General features: G+C 42.0%; 1 pseudogene; it reads right to left on the reverse strand.

Moving 5' to 3' along the window:
• Window positions 1-325: 325 nt before the first annotated feature.
• LOC125999069 (NACHT, LRR and PYD domains-containing protein 3-like) lies at window positions 326-18926 on the reverse strand (annotated as a pseudogene).
• Window positions 18927-19632: the final 706 nt, after the last annotated feature.

The following is a 19632-nucleotide window of genomic DNA, read 5'->3' on the forward strand; positions in this document are numbered from 1 at the left end:
GATTTCAGAATGTGGAATTTTACACTCAGCCTTTATTTTCTATATTGTGTTCCAGTTTTGAATGTCAGATCGGAATAGCCATTGGTCACTGGTTAGCTGCCAACAGAGCATTACTGAATCCTAATTAAGAATTACTTTTTGGGGGCTGGAGTGGTAGCGCAAGCCGTAAGGCATCTACCTTGCTCTCACTAGCTTAGGACAAACCGTGGTTCCATCTCCCGGCGTCCCATATGGTCCCTCAAGCCAGGAGCAATTTCTGAACACATAGCCAGGAGTAACCCCTGAGCATCACCAGGTGTGACCAACCCTCCCCCCCCAAAAAGAATTACTTTTTGTGCCATGCCAACCTGCTGAGCTTGAAGAAGAACAGTGACAAGAAAAAGTCACCCATTTTCAGTAATTCCACCATTAGAGCTTCATCCCCTTGAGTGTTGAAGATTCTTGTACTACAAATATTAAATTCTTTAGCCATTACTAGGAAAAAGAAAGGTAACATTTAAAGGGGCCCTCCTATGTGCCAAGAGTTGAACTAGGTACAATGTTTGCATGTTCTTTTCCATTTATTTTTTTTAAATTTTATTTTATTGAACTCATTGTGATCTACAGAATCCTTCATAGTTGAATTTCAGATATATAGTGATTCAGAGCCCTTCCCAGCACCAGTGTCAACCCCCTCCACCAATGAATCCAAGGGTGCACCACCCTTTGCCCCCTGGTCTGCCAGTATAGCAAGCCCCTTTAAATTTAGATTGTTAGTTTAGGCCCCTTGATTTTATTGTCGTTGACTTTGTCTTGAATATTTAATTCTGTCCTTATTTTTCTCCACTTGGTCCCGAGCCCCGAGCCTTTCTTTTTTCATTTTTTCATAATTTCATAGAAAACTGTGAGAATATGTGGTAAAACAAAGTAATCCATGTTCAAGGTTCTATGAAAAAAGGTGGTAACCCCTATTTAAAATATCAGAAACAAAAATTAAAAGAAAAGAAAAGAAAAAAAGGGTGTTGGGAATATTGCACTGATGAAGGGGGGTGTTCTTCTTATGACTGAAACCCAACTACAATAATGTTTGTAAACACAGTGTTTGAATGAATGTTTTATTAAAAATGAAAATCATCCTTAATCTAAAAAAAATAATCAGGTTATTTTAATCCTCCACTCAATCTTCCATTTTATTTTATTTTATTTTATTTTATTTATTTTATTTTATTTGGTTTTCGGGTTACACCCAGCAGCGCTCCTGGCTCTACGTTCAGAAATTGCTCCTGGCAGGCTCAGGAGACCATATGGGATGCCGGGATTTGAACCAATGACCTTCTGCATTAAAGGCAAATGCCTTACCTCCATGATATCTCTCCGGCCTCCAATTTTATCATTAATGAGAAATATTCTTGTGAGATTCTGATTGGTGCAGAGGACTAGGGTGAGGGACTCACAACATGCTGCAGAAAGGGAACACTTAGAGATCCTGGAAGGGTGAGTAAGACCAACATGACAGTTATCCGAGACGTAGGAGAGCCACTGAGCCACCTATGCCAAATCTCACGAGAAGGGCAGGGCAAGCTGACAGTTATACAAGATTCTCAAGTTTACTTTCTGGTTGATTCAGAGTTTCACAGAAATGCTATATTCCTGTGATCCCCAGGGAATTGGAGAACAGAAACAGCTTTGTAAAAGTCTGATTCACTTGCAGAAAAGAAGAAACATCTAGATAGCTAGCATCTGTGACGAGACATGTGTTCACGCTACTCAGAGGAAAAAAAAAGAAGAAAAATCATCTGCTGCTGTCATTTCATTTCCAAAGAATATTCTCCCACCCTCCCCAAGTAAGCTAAGCTCCTGGCAGCAGTCTAGTTTCAGCTCCTGATCCACCTCCTGCACAGAACCTCCTCTTGAGATCTTTATCCCTCAGCGACGTCTTCTTTTTCTCTGACCTCATCTAGCATCGCAAAATGATGCTACCATGTTGTGCCACTTCCCCAAGGTTGCCTATGTATGTGTTCTTAGGGCATCTTTGTTGCTTGCAATCCCAGTATTGGTGACATTGTAGGTATTGTTTATAGGAGCTTTCTTCAATCTTTTCCCACCTGTGGACCGACCACCAGCCATCATGCGTATAGATTTACAGAAAGCAGTTTTAACCAAGGTATTTTAACCAAGGTGGTCTTTTAACCTTTCTACCTCTGTGGACCAGATGTCATAGAACACTGTTCTCTGGACTTCACTTTATTTTCCTTTTAGGGAACACCCAGTAGTTCCCGAGGATAACACCTGGAAGAGCTCAAGTTACCATATGTGGTGCTGGGGATTGAAACGGATTGGCCACGTGCCAGGCAAGGGCCTTCCCCATTGTACTATCTCTCCAGTGTCTAGATTTCATATCTAATCAGCTTCATACTTATAATCATACAGGAATTTCATGTCCTGGAAAAAGAATGATATTTAGAGACATATTTTAGAGTTACATTGAAAAAATATATAGCACTCTTTAGTGATATGACCTCTAACATGTCACATTTTTGCACAGAATGCTCAGTTTCCATACAATAAGCCTACAATAACCCATATCATGCACTTATTGTTTGGAGATTATAAAGTAAAATAACTTTAGAACCAGACAGATAGTACAGTGGGCAAAACAATTGTCTTTTCACCTGGCTGGCCTGGGTTCTATCAATGGCACCCCATATGGCCCCCAAGATCATCAGGATCTATCTTGGAGTGCAGAGCCAGGAACAATCCCTGAGCACTGGTATGTGTGATTCAAAAACAGACAAACAAAAAACAAAAGTAAGGTGAACTGCCTTCTCACAAGCCCCATGTATAGATATTGGCATAGAGCAGGTATTATTAAACTTCATATTCTTAAATGAAACTTATTCTAATTTCTCTATTTTGAAGTTGGAGTATCTGAGGCCTTCAGAAAGATACTTTATCCCTGTGTCCCTCAGTGGGTTTTCTCTCAGGGCCAGGTCAATGAGACGGGCATAGCAAGTGAGAACAGATGAGGAGACTACCTTTTTAGGTAGAACTGGGGACCTCTCATATACTGGGATATTTTCTCATTGTTAAACTGAACCCAACACCAAGATCCTTAGGTTTCAAGGCCATGATGGAGGAGGTAAAGGCTGGGTTGGCTCTGCAGAAATGAATAAACTAGTTGTGTTTACCTTCTCCATAAAGGAAGCAGAATGTCAGTGTCATAACATGAATCTCATTATAAGATATTTCTCAGGAATTTTGTCCAGCCATCCACACTGGGGGGGGGGGGGGAGTTCCCAGTAGACCTAATGGTGATATATTCCTCGGGAGTTTTCTAATCAGCAACCTACACTAAGGAGATAACATTTTAGCGGTTCTTCTGACAAGCCTCCTCTAGAAATATTGAAATTCCTCATTATGGGAGCAGGTAAGAATAAGATCTGAGTCATCCTAGAAGACTATATGATGGCCAATGAGGTCAAAGAGGCCTGAACCTGGAGCCAATTGACGTTGGGTATGCTCAAAAGGAGAGTGAGTTATTCCAGAACAGTGATATGGTTACAAATTGTGTAAAATACATAAATTGGCTGCTCAGCTCTCCCCCTCAGATCTGCATGAGCTCACCACACAGCAAGAGATGAACATAAAAGATGAACATAAAGAAGCAGCCTTTCAGTTTTGACAGGCCCAGGTCAAGCTGAAAGAGGTGCAGAAGTAGTGGAACTTATAGAGGGGGAAATTACTCAACACAATAAGGTTATTTAGACAGGGCCCCTGCTTAAGGCCCTAGGCCCAGTTTCTCTCTTGGCTCTGTGGCCTCGGGGACCAGGGCAGCCCAAGGCCACTATCTAGGCTCAAGCCCCAATATTGGTCCTGGTCTGGACTCTGTCTTATATCCAGACCTTGGCTCCCACCCCTGCCTCTGCCCCACCCCCTTGAATCTGGCACCCATTACCACCTCCATTTAAGCCCTGGTCCCAGTATTGGCACTGGTCCTGGTCTCAGTCATGACCCCAGCCTCATCCCAGATCTTGCTCTAGGCCCTGACGTCATCTCTAATCTCATTCCTGATCTCAGTCCTGCCGTTGGTCCTGGCCCCCTTTCAAGCCTTGGCCTAGCCTCATCCCATCCTCAGCCTCAGGGAGAGTATATCTCTTTTCTATGCCCATTGTTATCCATGAAATAAGGTTTTCTGGAAAGAGGACCACAGGAGGGCTAGACCTGGCCACTGTTTATGGGGTTGGGGCAACAGAGTGTGCTAAGTTTGAGCTGGTCACTGGAACACTGCAGAAATATGACAGGAGGACCATTCAGAAAAGGAAGATCTGAAGTGAGTAGAGAACTGGTGCTGCCCTTTAGAGCTGTGGATATTACAGTTCTGGAAGGCAGAAGGTAGCATGCAGTTCAGAGGACTTAGGCAACTGTTCTTTCTTTGGACTTAAAATGCCTGAGTCCAGAGCCTCCCTATCACCCCTTACTGTCCAGCTTTTCTGATTTAATACTCATATTTATGCCCTTTAACCTCCTTCTCAGCAGGCTCCACAGTATGTCCACCAATAGTGCATACAGCAGCAGTTGCCTCCCACACATCTTTCCTTTGGCAGTCCTGTGACATCCCCTATGGTCTAGCAGGGGTCCTCAAACTTTTTCAACAGGGGGCCAGTTCACTGTCCCTCAGACCATTGGAGGGTCTGACTAGAGTAAAAACAAAACTTATGAACGAATTCTTATGCACACTGCATAGATTTTATTTTGCAATGAAGAAACAAAACAGATACAAATACAATATGTGGCCCGCGGGCCGTAGTTTGAGGACCATTGCCTAGAGTTTGAGAGAGAAGGAAAATATTACAATCACTATCAACAGTGAAGAATATAAATATTTCACAGGCTCAAGGATTGGGACTGCCCCTTGTATAAAGCTGTGTAATTTTTAGAGAGAAAATTGCTACCTCTGTGAGAGGGAAAATCTGGCTACAAATCTCTCAGTGAATTGAGAACTACAACACAGCATAGATATATATGCCAAAGGGAATTGATTTTCAGAAGGAAAAGGCAAAGAGGGAGCTGGAGGAGGGATCAATGAGAAAATAGGGAATTGGGGCAGAGATTTGTTTTACTGACTTCTTTTTGTTGTGTTCCAGAGTATCAGTATTCAGTAGCTCAGAGTTTTTTTCAGTTTTTTTTGTTTGTTTGTTTGTTTGGGCAACACCCAGCACTGCTTAGGGCTTCCTCCTGGAACTATGTACAGGGATCATTCCTGGAGGGTTTAGGTTGGTGCAAAAGATTGAACACTAATTGGCTGCATTCAAGGAAGTGCCTTACCCACTGTACAATCTCTCCAGCCCCACTGTCGCATTTGTTTTTCCCCTCAGTTCTTGTGTCTGGTGGACCTTCACAGCCATTCATATAACAAGTCAACCTGCTTGTTAACCTAGACATTAGATCATGGGAGCAGGACTATGCATTTAGTCATATTCCACATCAGGATGGTGTTGGGACACCAGACCTGGGGCCAATTGAGAGCCTTAAAGAGGCCAAGATAAGTGTAAAATAAAAATATAAAAATCCATAATTTGGGTGAGACAGCCCCAAGCACCATATTTCTAACCCCTTGGGCAGGCAGGTCTGACGAAGCAGTGTAGTGGTGGAGAAATAATACCAAGCCAGTCAAAAAATTCATTGGAGTTAGCCTGCTTTTATTTCATGGCCTCTCTCTGCTATGTGCTACCTATCTGCCATGTGCTCTCACTGCCTAGCCCCAAGCTAGACTCCTTTCTTTATTCAAACCTACTCCCAAATCCCAGGTGGAGGAAGGTCATCATGTAGAATAAAAATAAAAATATAAAAGTCCACGTGTTGGGTGAGGCCACCCCAGGCACTGTGTTCCTAACCCCTCAGTGCTTGAAGTGTTTGCTGGTTTAGACCACTGAGCTGAGGGTAGCATCATTGAGAGGGATTCTTCTACCACCAACATATCAGAAATGTGGACTAGAATATATTCATTGGGAAATCAATTTCCAGAGGTAGGTAGGGGGAGTAGAAGAAGGTAGGTTTGTGTATTTTCCCCGCTGGGACCCCCATGTCAGACCTCTTGATAAAGAGGTGTGTGTACTGAGGTTAAACAAACACTTGATGAATAGGTAGTGTTTAAGGAGGTTTAGCCTGTAAGTGGGAGGAAAGATGGTGATGAGTCAAACACTAGAACAAAGTGGCACACAACCGGTGGAGCCCCGCCCAGAGCTTGGAGACCTAGAGAATGAAGTTGTCATGGTCTGTGACATCTCTGCAGCAACTCGTCTTGACACTGGACTGTTTCTTGTTGAAGCACATGTGGTCCCTCTTCCAAAGTTTGTGGGAGGGCACGGGTTTCTCTGTACTTTCACAAAGATTCTTTAGAGAATTATTGTGAAATTTTCCAATTTCAGCACTTCTCTTTGTTTCTTGTTAAGGAGTATTTTGGTCTCACTCAGTGGTCTTTCGAGGCTTCTCTGGCTCTATGCATGGAAGTTTCTGCTGGAGTTCTGGAGGACCCTATTGTGCTGAACAAAGAATCCTGAACTCTCATGCAAAACATGCACTCAGTCATTGAGCTATTACTCCAGCTCCCAGGCTTAGCATTATGGACACTTGGTATTTAATTTCTCAGATATCAGGCACTAACCTGTAGTTTCTGGGCTCTGTTTACTAGATGCTAGTAGACCACCCCCATTCCCACCCCAATCTCAGTGATGACAACCAAAAATATAGGTATGATCACACATCCATTGGACTTGACTCTGGTTGGGATTCATGGAGACATTAAGTCCACATGTAATCAGAACAGGAGGATCAACATTGCGAAGGAAGCCACCTCTTTAGTTACTAGAATTGTAGGGTGAAGGGTCCAGGCACTAGGGGGGTTTAGGATCAAGATTGGGGACTAGAAAGCTGAAATGGAGATGTGGCAGTATGGAGTTTGATAGAGTGAGTTTGGGAAGTACTTTTTTATCTTTACGTGTGTACTAGTTTAATTTAAATAAATATTTATAAAGTTAAAAAATGAAACAAAGCAGATTTCTTGCTTTGGATTTGGAATGGGAACTTTTCTCTGATAGGAAAGGATGGAGGGCAGATGCTATTCTGTGGGGTGAGGGTGTGGAAGACCAAGGGCCCTTCCTGCCTGTGTGTTCCTGGTGTAGAAAAATAAGCAGTTGAGATGCTTAGGAGTAAAGATGGATTGTAATGACAGAGGCAGAGACTTCTGAACAGTGGTACTTTGGGGAATACCTGAAGGAGATGAGGAGGAAAAACCAAGGAGCATCAAGCTGCCAGGAGAAGGATAGGCCACAAGGGGAAGAAAACCAAGGAGCAGGACAATGGAAATTTGGAAGAAAAATAGAGGGAGAAATAGGCTCAGGAGTAGCAGCAGGAACAGAGCTATTAGGTATTATAGCGTGCTATCCATTTGCTACAGCAAAATCAGCACACTAAAAAGGCAGGTGGGTCTGGCAAGGTTTTGTGCCTGAAATCATTATGGCTCTAGGCTCATAGTTTATACTGATTTGCTGTTTCACTATGTAGAAATCGAGCAATAATAAAACTGAAATTTTTTGTGATCATCAAAGAGTGTATTTTCAAGCCAACATAATTACTATTGCTTTTGGGTTATACCTGAAGGAGTTTTGGGACCACGGAGTTCCTAGCTTGCCTTTTACATGAACATCCTATTAAGCTGTCTCTCTGTCTCTATCTCTCTCTGTCTCTCTCTGTTTCTCTCTCTCTCTCTGACCCCTCTGCCAATCATCAGTCCTTTGTGTGGGAGCATACTCAGCCATGCACAGGGATTTTTTTTTCTGACTCAGAACTCAGTGGACCATATGTGTATAGAGGCTCCCCTTGCTGTAACCCAAGCCTAAGTGAAGGGACAAAAGCAAGGGCACTGCAAGGATTAAAAATATTGCACCGGTGAAGGGGGGGGTGTTCTTTACATGACTGAGATCCAAGTACAATCATATTTGTAATCAAGGTGTTTAAATAAAGATATTAATAAAAAGAAAACAAGAAAGATATAAGGGAGAAAAACCTGAGGTCAGGGGCCTTCCAACCCCAACGGTCCCTCCCCTTATGAATTTTATTGAGCTAACAACCCACCTGGAGGGAGGCAGCTGTAGTTAACAGACAAAAGTACCTATCTAATGCAAATCAAGCCAAAGTGGGACCTGGGTGGGTCTTTACACTTCAAAAGGGGTGGGTGAAGGGAAAAGGAAACTAGGGCAAAGTTTCTGTTTGGGGGAAAGTGGGGTGTGGTCTGTGTTGTGTTTAGCTACTGTGTGGAAAGAGGGATTGAATCCAGGCCAGCTACATGCAATGCAAATGCCTTCCCCACTCTACTATCTTTCCAGTGTGTCATCAGCCACTCAGTTTTGATCTGTGAATACAAAAGAATCGAAAACAAAGGCAACTTACGTGTGAATTCTGACTTAACAGTATGAAGTTTGCATCGTTTGGCAAAGAAAATGATATGGGGAAACTGGCTGGAAGGACCTGAAAGAACTGAGAAAGCAAACATTTGAAATTTAAAACAAACCTTTTTGGGGGGTATTTGGGTCACCGCTGGTCTCAGGGCAGACTCCTGGTAGCTCAGAAATCATTCAAGAGGGCCATATGCGGCGCTGGTTCAGCCACGTCCTAGGCAAGTGCCTGATCATTCTATTATCTCTGATCCTGATTTTTTAAATTTTGGCCACACTGGGAAATGCTCAGGGGCCAGATGAATCGCAGAGAATTTAACCTGAGTTGAGAGAAACAAAAATGTAAATAAAAGAGTAGGGCTCCCATGGCGACGCGGGGGACAAAGGCCACGTGGATCGGTGCGGAGGGGGCGGGGTGGCCAGGTCAGGCATGGGGGATCCGGATGCTGCGGCCGCCCGCCGAGCTGCACAGCGGCGTGGAGCCCACCCCGCGAGTTCACCCTGGAGCCGGCGGGCGGGGCAGTCAAGCCGGTAGGCGGCCTGGAAGAGGAGGCGCAGGGAGGGGCCCGAGTTGTGCACTTGGCTGGGGGCCGCTCGGCTCCAGCCCTGGTTCTACTTCTAGAGGGAAGGTCACCGTCCACAAGGAGCCATGGAAGCGCCTCAACTTGGAGCAGTGGCTCCTGGAGATTCCGGAGCTGGGGACAGACGTGGAGGGTCGAACTCCTGGACATGGAGAGAGAGGGACCCCCAAACGCCAGGGTCCCGGAGCTGCCGGTTGACTGTGACAATCCCACTGAGGCCTTCACCTCTGGCCTCCTGGCCAAGATCCAGAGCATGCAGAAGCTGAGCACACCCCGAAGAAGTGAGGGTCCCCCAGCACGGATTATCTGGGGATCCTGCTCGACAAAGGCTGCCCTCCCCCAACTGTAGCAATAGCAATAACAGGGAGCCCCAAGACTAGGCCCGGTGTCGCCGGCGTTGTTCCCTGTGTCCCTGGTTCAGGGGGCCTCTTCCCTGCTCCCTCAGTTTTCCACTCTCGGGGTTTTTAATTATCATTAAACGGATGGGATTTTCGTTTTTATATTGACTGCAGCGCGGGCCCTTTAATAATGACTTTGGTGGAAAAAAGGTGGGGAGTCATTGTTATCAGAGTCTTCCTGAAAACCTCAGAAGGCACTAACCCACTTTCAGGACGCAAATTAGCCTCATAACAAACACAAGTAATTGGTCCACAATCACATAGGGAAGAAGAAAACTGAGAAGACATTTCTCTTCGTCAACATGCATGGGAAAGGAGTGCTTGCCATGACATTTCCAAGGAAACTTGAGGCTGCTCAGAAATGCACTAAAAGTTGGGCATCGAGATTTTGCAAATAGGTCATGAACCACGAGAAACTCTTACATATGCTGCTTATCTAAGCCTCTCTGAATGGTCCGCTGGGTGGAGAGCGGGCTTCATAGGCAGACACAATATTCTGCCTGCTACAAACAAGAAGCTCTCTGAACACTCACTCATAAAAGATAGGGACTAGAAGGACTACTCCTGTTTCGTATTTGATTCTTAAGTCCCCTTTTTTCTCTTTCTTTTTTCTTCCCCTCCAAACAAAACCACATAATTTGAACCATCTTGTTCTGCCTTACAAATTGAGGGTGAAATAATGGAGGGTACCAAGACCAAACAGTCGTATGAACATTGAGTAGAAATAAAAAGTGACTAGACTTAAACACCAAATCCAAAGTCAATGACAACAGAATCGAAACCCAATCTACAACAAGCTAGACACAGAGGGGACCACTTATACTAGCAGATTAGGGGTCATTGGAGAGAGATATGGGATGCATGCTGGGAACAGGAGTGGAGGGAGGACAACACTGGTGGTGGGAATGCCCCTGATTCAACGTCACTATGTACCTAAAATATTACTGTGAAAGATTTGTAATACACTAGGGTCAAAATAAAAATTATTACAATAAAAAAATAGGGAGACAAGAGTGATAGACTCTCATGTGTCATTTTGGTCATTGACACCAAACTAGCAGAGTTCTACGATCTGGAGAGATAGTACAGTGGGTACAACATTTGCCTTGTATGCACCAACCTGGGTTCAATTCCCAGCATCCCATATGGTCCTTGAGCAATGCTGGAATAATTTCTGAGTGCAGAGTCAAAACTAATCCCTGCACACTGCCATTTGTGGTTCAAAAACAAAAAAAATAGAGTTCTCAGTGATAACTTTGAATAGCCTCTATGCTCATAACTCAAGTTAGAAAGCACATACCCAGAGAAACACAACTGATACATATATATACACAGTAGCTAACACAACGCCTGGCACATAGTAAGTGCTAAAAAATGTCAGCTTTCATTCTACCTGGGCCATTGTTAAATACATGAACTGTATTTCGTAAGATAAAGTATAGGAGACGTTTTTTAATTAATTATTTTAGTTTCAGTGCCAGACCTAGTGGTGCTCAGGCTTCCTTCTTGTTTTGTATCAAGGGATCAGTGGATCCTGGGAACCATATGTAGAATTGGGGATCAAATCTGGGTGGAAGAAGACTGAAGAATGAGCCTCTGCCTTCCTCAGACCCCTGCTTTTATTGACAAGAATCAGGCCTCCACCTACGGTGGGAGAGGAATACCAAGTAGGTAACAATCCAATATATGATCACCAGATCACACCCTAGGGTGGAGTACAAATGTTGATTAGGGTAGGATCAATAACCCAACATCAATTGAACCCCTGAAATCATCCTTGCAGAATGACCTAGAGTCTGAAGTCTTAGTGTTATCACTGAGCCACACTCTCCACTGCATGTATTGCGGAGGAACATCATCTTGACCACTCTCTGCCAGGCTGTGGTGGGGGTAGAGTGACAGGCATTCCTACAAATTCGCTTTCAGACCCTGAGTCTGAAGAAGCAATAGCCACCTCATCCTCAGCATTCTTTCATCTGATATATTAGTCGCAGATGGTGATTTCTCTGTTTTAATGCCAGTGGCGTGTGGCAAATTATTGAGCTTGGGGTGTCTTCTAGTCGGAGAATGCATCACCACTGGGAAGGCACTTTTTGATTTTCCAATGTGGAGGATGTTTTGGAAAGTTTGGCCCATAGATCCCATAATACATGAAAAAGGAGCAGAATAGCATAAAACCTACTATGAATAACACCAAACTGTATATTTCTTTATTGGGATGCAGTTTTGTTCCTTTGGACTTGTGTAGTAGAAAATATCAGGGACACATGTTTTTCTTTATAAATATATATATATCTCACTGGGAATAGTGTTGGAACACTTATGTATCAGGCACTATTGAGCATGACATTAACTTGAGAATAGATAATACAACTAAGTAATAATCCCCTGATGCCCCAATAGGACTTTGTGGCATTATCTTTTTCCTTTTTGCATAGACCCAGTAAAATGGGCAAATCTTATGAAGAGAGGAGTTCCTGTCTATTAGGGATAGGAACACCAAAATTTATATTTTGTAAAATATAAAAGGTAAAAGGTGGACCTTTTACCCTGAATATTTGTCATATTGATCTTACTTAGGCTTCAGTTGCTCTGAGATCCCTGTACAACCCCAAACTTTAGGTCCTATCATTGGAACTGGGACAAGCCTTCATGGCACCATGATGATAACATAGAACAAGAAGATGCTTTGTGACATCATGACAATGACATAGAACCTTTAAAAACCCAATAACTTTAATGACAGAGCCTGATTACAACAAACCATTATGAGAAGAACTCTGGACCTGGAAGGAGATTCTCTAGGATTAGGCAAACTTTGACTGTCTGAAGCCTGCAGTTGATAATGTGATCAGATGCTTCTTGAGAAATGCCACCCAGATCTTAGGCTAAAGGTTTTTCTTGCCTATCACCCAAGAAAGAGGCAAAAGTGGGAGTCTGTTTGGTGGCACCCTGGAAAGTGTCACTTGGTAAGTGACCACCACCACCAAGGATTAAGGCAGAAGTGAGACTCTGGTGGCGGTAACTCCAGAGGTAACTGAGGTAACTCCAGACACCAGGACTGAAGCAGAAGGGGGAGTCTGTTTGGTGGTGCCCCAGAAAAAATAGTAAGGACAGAGCCAGAGGAGCTTGACAACTTCTCTCCACTCCATGGCCATGTAATTTTCCTAGTTAATTAAACCTAGCATGCCACTGCACACTATAACCAAGAATGGGGAAACAATGCAGACCTCCACCTTTAGAGAATGAAGTTGGTAGTTCTGATGACCTGAACAATACAAATCACCTATTTAGCCTCTTAGATAAGGACTTTAGAGAAGAAATACGGAGGATGTTCATAGGATCCAAATAAAGTAAGGACCGAATGGAATGAAACACAAGAATCAAGAGGAAATGAAATTAGAAATGAGAAAACTTCAAACTGAAAGGGCTGAAAACCTTAGTGAGCAAAATAAAAACTTCACTTGAAAGCATCTCCAACAGAGTAAAAGCAGTTGAGTAATCAGAGAGCTGGAAGATGATATGCATAACAACTCCATACAACAGAAGTGGGGGAGAGCCTTAATAAAAATTCTAGGTAAATAGAAAAAAATCATTAAAGAATGTGAACAGACTAAAACAAAAGACTTTAATAAATAACAAAAACAACATAAGAATAATTGGAGTCACAGAGACCCAGGAAGAAAATTTCCCTGAGAATAAACAGTCGATCCCCCAGCATCCCTTATGGTCCCCCAAGCCAGGAGCAATTTCTGAGCACATAGCCAGGAATAACCCCTGAATGTCACTGGGTGTGCCCCCCCCAAATAAAATAAACAGTCAAGGACATGAAATCATTGCAGAGAAATTCCCAGAGTGAAAGAGGGCATGAATCCATGCATGCCCAAAGAGTACCAGTCAAAAGAGATCAAAAGAAAACCACCCCAAGATACAGCCTAGTCACAAAGATGAATCCCATAGGTAGGGATAGAATTCTGAAAGCAGCAAGATCAAAAAGGGAAATTATATTTAAAGGAGGATCCTTAATATTTACAGCAGTTTTATTACAAGAAACCCTCAAGGACTGAAAACAGTGGCGGGATATAGTAACAAAACTCAAAAAAAAAAAATGAATGCTTCACTAAGTACTTCACCCAGCCGAACTAATTCACAGCTTCATGGACAAACAACAACTCAGACACTTTACAAACTCAAAACTAGCCTTAAAAGTTGAACTGAAAGGCTTATTTAAAGATATTAAAGGCTTATTTAAGATAGACAGATACACCAAACTCCTAGAAAAAGATGACAATAAATCCCATGACAATTATCTCTCTCAACATCAATGGACTACATGCCCCAGTTAAGAGAGACAAAGTAGCAAAATGGATCCAAAAGTTGAATCTAACGTTTTGCTGCCTACCAGAAACACATCTGAATAATCAGAACAAACAGACTCAAAGTCAAAGGTTGAAGAACAATCATTCAAGCAAACAACTCCCTTAAAGGCTTGAGTGATCACACAAATATCAGATATCACAGACTTTAGACTTAAAAACATTATAAAGGACAGAGATGGACATTTCTTGATAATCGAGTTTTAGGCACAACAGAAAAACAAATTTGTCACACTCCTAAACAAACACTCAACACTACTTTGAAAACCTCTATGCCACAAAACAAGTGAACCTAGAGTAAATGGATAAATTCTTGAACTCTTATAACTTCCCAAGGTTGAACCAAGATGATTTAGCATATCTGGACAGGTCCATGACTATTGAGGAAATTAAAATTTCTTTCCCTAAAAAAAGCCCAGACCCAGATAAATTCACTAATGAATTATTTCAAACCTGTTTAGAAGACCTACTACCAATTCTTTTCAGGATTTTCAAAAAAATTAAAGAAACAGAAACAGTCCCAAATAGTTTATAGAAGCTAACATCACTCAGTTACCAAAGGAAAACAGATATGCCATCTGAACAATATCCCTGATGAACACAGATGCAATTATCCTCAAAAAATCCTAGAATATAGGATCCAATGCCTCATCAAGAAGATCATATACCATGACCAAATAGGCTTCATTCCAGAGATGCAATGATGGTTTAAGATATGCAAGCCAATCAACAAAATACACCATATCAACAAAAGGAAAAATAAAAACCATACGATGATTTAAATAGATGCAGAGAAAGGATTTGATAAGGTCCAGCACCTGTTCATGATAAAAAAACACTCTGGGAATTGGAGGAACTTTTCCTAATATAGTCAAGCCCATGGCAAACATTATAATCAATCAGGAAAAACTGACTTTTCTCTAAAATCTGGCACAACACAAGGCTGCCTGCCCCTTTCATCACTCCTACTCAACATAGTAATAGAAGTACTTGACACAGCAATTGGGCTAGAAAAATATATCAAGGGCATCCAGATAGGAAAGGAAGAATTCAAGCTCTTACTGTTTGCATATGACATGATACTATATTTGGAAAACCCTAACGGCTACCAAAAAGCTTCTAAAAACAATAGATTTATATAGCAAAGTGGCAGACTACAAAATTAATAAGAAAAAAATTAATGACCATCTTATACATAAATAATGATAGAAAAGAAATAGACATTAAAAATCCCATTCACAAGAATATCACAGAAACTCACATACCTTGGAGCCAACTCAAAGAAGTAAAGGACCTATACAAAGAAAACTACAAAACACTGCTTCAAGAAATAAAAGCGGACACAATGAAATGAAGCCATATACCCTGTTCATGGATTTTGAAGATTAACATAATTAAAATGGCAAAATTCCCATTGCACAGATTTAATGCGATTTCTCTAAGGATACTAATGACATTTTTTAAAGAAGTATGGCAAACACTACTGAAATTCATTTGGAACAATGAACACCCACAAATAGCTAAACCACAAAGACTGAAGGCATCATGGAGTAAGGAAATCCTTTCAACAGGTGGTGTTGGGAAAACTGGTTAGCCACCGAAAAAAAACAAAGTCAGACCTCTATATAATACCATGCACAATGGTCAAATCAAAATGGATTAAAAACATTGATATCAGACTTGAAACCACAAGGTACATAGAAGAAAATGTAGGCAAAGCACTCTATGACGTTGAAACTAAAAGTATCTTCAGGGAAGACACACTACTTTCCAAAGAAGTGGAAACAGAGATAAACAAATGGGACTACATTAAACTGAGAAACGTCTACACCTCAAAGGAAACAGTATCAAGGATCCAAAGGCCACTTACAGAATGGGAAAACTAGGGGCCCATGCGATGGCACAAGCGGTAGGGCATTTGCCTTGCACGTGTTAACCTAGGACAGACCGCAGTTCGATTCCTGGCTTCCTATATGGTCCCCCAAGCCAGGAGCGATTTCTGAGTGCAGAGCCAGGAGGAACCCCTGAGTGTCACCAGGTGTGGTCCCCCAAAATAAAGAATGGGAAATACTATTCACTCAATATCCATCAGATAAGGAGCTAATATCTAAGATATACAGGGTACTGACAGAACTTAACAAGAAAAATATCTAACCCCATCAAAACTGGATAGAAGAAATGAGCAGACATTCCTTCAAAGAAGAAATACAGATGGCCAAACGGCACATGAAAAAATGCTCCACATCTCTAATCATCAGGGAGATGCAAATCAAAACAACAATGAGTTGTCATCTCACACCACATAGACTGGAACACATCACAAAAAACAACAACCAGTGTTGGCATGGATGTGGGGAGAAAGAAACTCTCATTCACTTCTAGTGGGAATGACATCTAGTCTAGCCCTTCTGGGAACAATATGCAGATTCCTCAAAAAACTGAAAATTGAGCTCCCATATGATCTCTCAATACCACTGCTAGGCATATATCCTAGAGACACAAAAGTATCATACAAAATGCCCTCTCCACTCCTATAGTCATTGCAGTTCCATTTACAATAGCCAGAAAAAAAATGGAAACAATCCAGGTGCTCAAAACAGATGAGTGGCTAAATGAACTGCGCTACATCTACACAATGAAATACTACACAGCTGTTAGGAAAAACAAAGTCATGAAATTTGTCTATTCATGGGTGGACATGGAGACTTTTGTGCTGAATGAAATCAATTAGATTGAGAGACATAGACATGGAAGAGTCTCACTCATCCTTGGGATTAAAGAAAATAAAAGACAGCATGGTAATAATACCCAGAGACATAGAGATGAGATCCTGAAGGACCAGCCCATGGTGAAGCTTACCATAAAGAGTGCAGTTAGAGATATAATTATACTATTAGCTACAGTGCCAATGAGCTTGAGAGAGAGAGAGAGAGAGAGAGAGAGAGAGAGAGAGAGAGAGAGAGAGAGAGAGAGAGAGAAATAGAATATCTGTCTCAAAGATAGGCAGGGGGAGGAGGGAAATGAGGGATATTGGTGGCAGGAAAGTTGCATTGGTGAAGCGGGGGGGGGGTACATTTTATGATTAAAACCCAACAACGAACATGTTTGTAATCATGGTGCTTAATTTAAGTAATAATGAAAATATAAAAAACTTATCCATTATTTCCCCAGATTTTATTGTGCCTATGCAAAATATAGCCACCTTTCTAGCTTCTGCTAGTGGTCCCCATCTTTTGCAGAGATCATTAGAACACGATTTATTCTGGTCTAACTCATATTTCTGCATTTTAGCGAACACAGGGGGAGCTGTGGGTTAACCGGTTTTCACCTTAATGACACAAAGCTTCCTTTTTTCTTTACATGTCAAAAACCTCTGGATAGGCTCTTTACCCCAACCAGCTCTCCAACTATAGGGTGGTTCTATCTTCTAAATAAAAATTGGGGTCCTGGTTGGCCTCCCCTCCTCCTCCTTGTGCAAAGGTCCCTGATTCAGATCATTTCCATGGCGGTCTTTTCCAGGCCCGCTTTTCATTTTCCCTCGGGATTGGGCATGAATATTTATCCACACTTCCACAGTATGGAAGCTGAAGCATCTTTTTCCTCCTCAAATTAAAGTAGCTGCTGACAGTTTAGAGACACTGACAATTCATTGCTGCTGGTTTTGATACAGTATGACAGAACCAGAATGTTAATTTTTGTATAGATAAGTTGAAACAGTAAGATGGAGTTAAAATCATAAATTATTCTTTCCACATAATCATCTTCATGCATTTCATACAAATAGTGAAACAAGTCCATTGGCTCAACCTGTAACCCAAAGGATGTTTTCTTTATTTAGTTCTCCCTCAGTCCACTGTAATAACTCTTCTAGCAGCACTTCAAAGATTTTTTTTGTCCAAAAATGGTTTCCACAGTCTTTTCCTTTTCTTATGTAACAGACCAAATCAGAACTTTTTGGTTAATGATGAAAACTCTTTTCCATATCAGATTATAGCTTGCATTTCCCCCCACTGGATTTAAAATGATAAAGTTGTCATTCTGCAAGGCAAAGAACACAGCAGCTAAGAGTCATTAGAAACTAAAGTGAAGGGAAGTGTAGATATCGGTATTTCCTTCATTTTGTTCCAAAGTGACGATTAAAAGGGCCATTGCTGTTCAACTCTTCAATCCTGTGTCTTCTGAGGTCACTGAGGTCAAACAGGACTCCTGTTTCTGTAGTCCCTCTCTTGCCAAGGAGCAAAGGCCCCACAGGCAACCTTGTCTCTTGCACAGGGAGATATCGGGCAGAATTTGGAAGCATTTGTAAAAGTAAAATACATATCTGTCACAGGCTGAAGTGATCTCATTAGCATCTTGTCTTCCTTTCCTGGCAAAACATTGCACACCATCCAGGACACGATAAGAAGAGAAGACAAAATGTCAAGGCCTTCACTTTCTTGCTGGTTAGAAAAGATACTCATTGCTGTATTAATATCTGAAAAGTGATTTGAAAATATGTTTTTTCTATAGGACTCCATCAGGAGAGGATCATTTAACGAAGACTGACTGCTTCTTCATCACTGAAAATTGAGCAATTATCACATGAGCAGATTGAGGGAACAGTTTTTCCCCCAGAAAACTATGTAAGAGGACGTCAACTGGCTGTTTCTTGTGAGAGTCAGCACAGAGATTCTCTTCCTGTCACTTACTTGCTGCTGAAGCTCAGGAAATTCATCAAAAATAGAAACTTCTGTGTAGACATCAGAACAATGTCCAGGATTGGACCATAGACCTTCAAAAGTAAAAGTGATCAGGTCAGCAGCATTGAGGTGAGCCCTAGGGCTTGGTTCTTTGCAGTTTATGTACATAAGAAAATTCAACCTACTTGGAGGGACCCTTCCCCTGGCTCAGTCATACAATAACTTGTGAACCATGGCTGTTTTCCCATTCCCAGCACAGCCCTGATGCAACCCCATTAGTGATGAGCTGAAGCATTCTTCATCAGGATCAAATACTTGTTTCAGCCCAATAAACTGATCTTGAGGAATTTCACACTCTTTAATTTCTGCTATAATATTGACTTTTACAGTAAGTCATGAGTATATACTTGACATGCTGATAACCTTTATCAACCCCTAATTTTAGGTATTTCTCTTTGAGATAATTTTAAAATTCTTCCCAGTAATTTCGTAAGGTGACACCAAGAGGTAGTAATCACAGAATTCTAGACAACCATGAAAAACCACAGTACTCTTGTAACCCCAACTCCCATTCTTCCTGTAACCTTACCTGCAAGAAAGACCTGCCCATTTCTGGGCAGGGTCTTTGAGGGGTTACAAAAGGTTTGGCCGAAAGGCCAGGAGGAGATTTTTGAGGATTTGGAGGAGGAGATTATGGAGGATAGAAGCAGGCGGAGAGATGGCTGAAAGAAGCTAAGACGCAGGGCTGTATAGGGATCTAGTGTAAATGGTCATGATAGGCCACACATGTTGGCCAGGGCCTGAATAAAGACGATATACCCTGAAGCCTGCCTGTGAATTTTCTACCCGCCGCTATCCTGAAGCTGCAGCCCCGTCGGCTGGAGGGGGTTGAATACACACGGTCCTGGGCTGGAGGAGAAAGGCCTTTTACCCCTCCATCACCATCCATCTCCATCCACCACCATCCAAGCCTATCCAAAGGGCTTATATTCTACACTCTCACTGTCAACATCTCTACCTGGATGTCTCTAAGGCTCCTCAAATGTTATATCTCAACCTGAGTTTCTGCAATGTGACCCCACCCTCACCCAAGAAAAATCCTCCCCATACATTTCATCTCCTTTCAATGGTGCCACCACATCAAATCTATCAGAAAGATCTATCAT

The sequence above is a fragment of the Suncus etruscus genome, chromosome X (assembly GCF_024139225.1).
Source record: "Suncus etruscus isolate mSunEtr1 chromosome X, mSunEtr1.pri.cur, whole genome shotgun sequence".
Classification (NCBI taxonomy): domain Eukaryota; kingdom Metazoa; phylum Chordata; class Mammalia; order Eulipotyphla; family Soricidae; genus Suncus; species Suncus etruscus.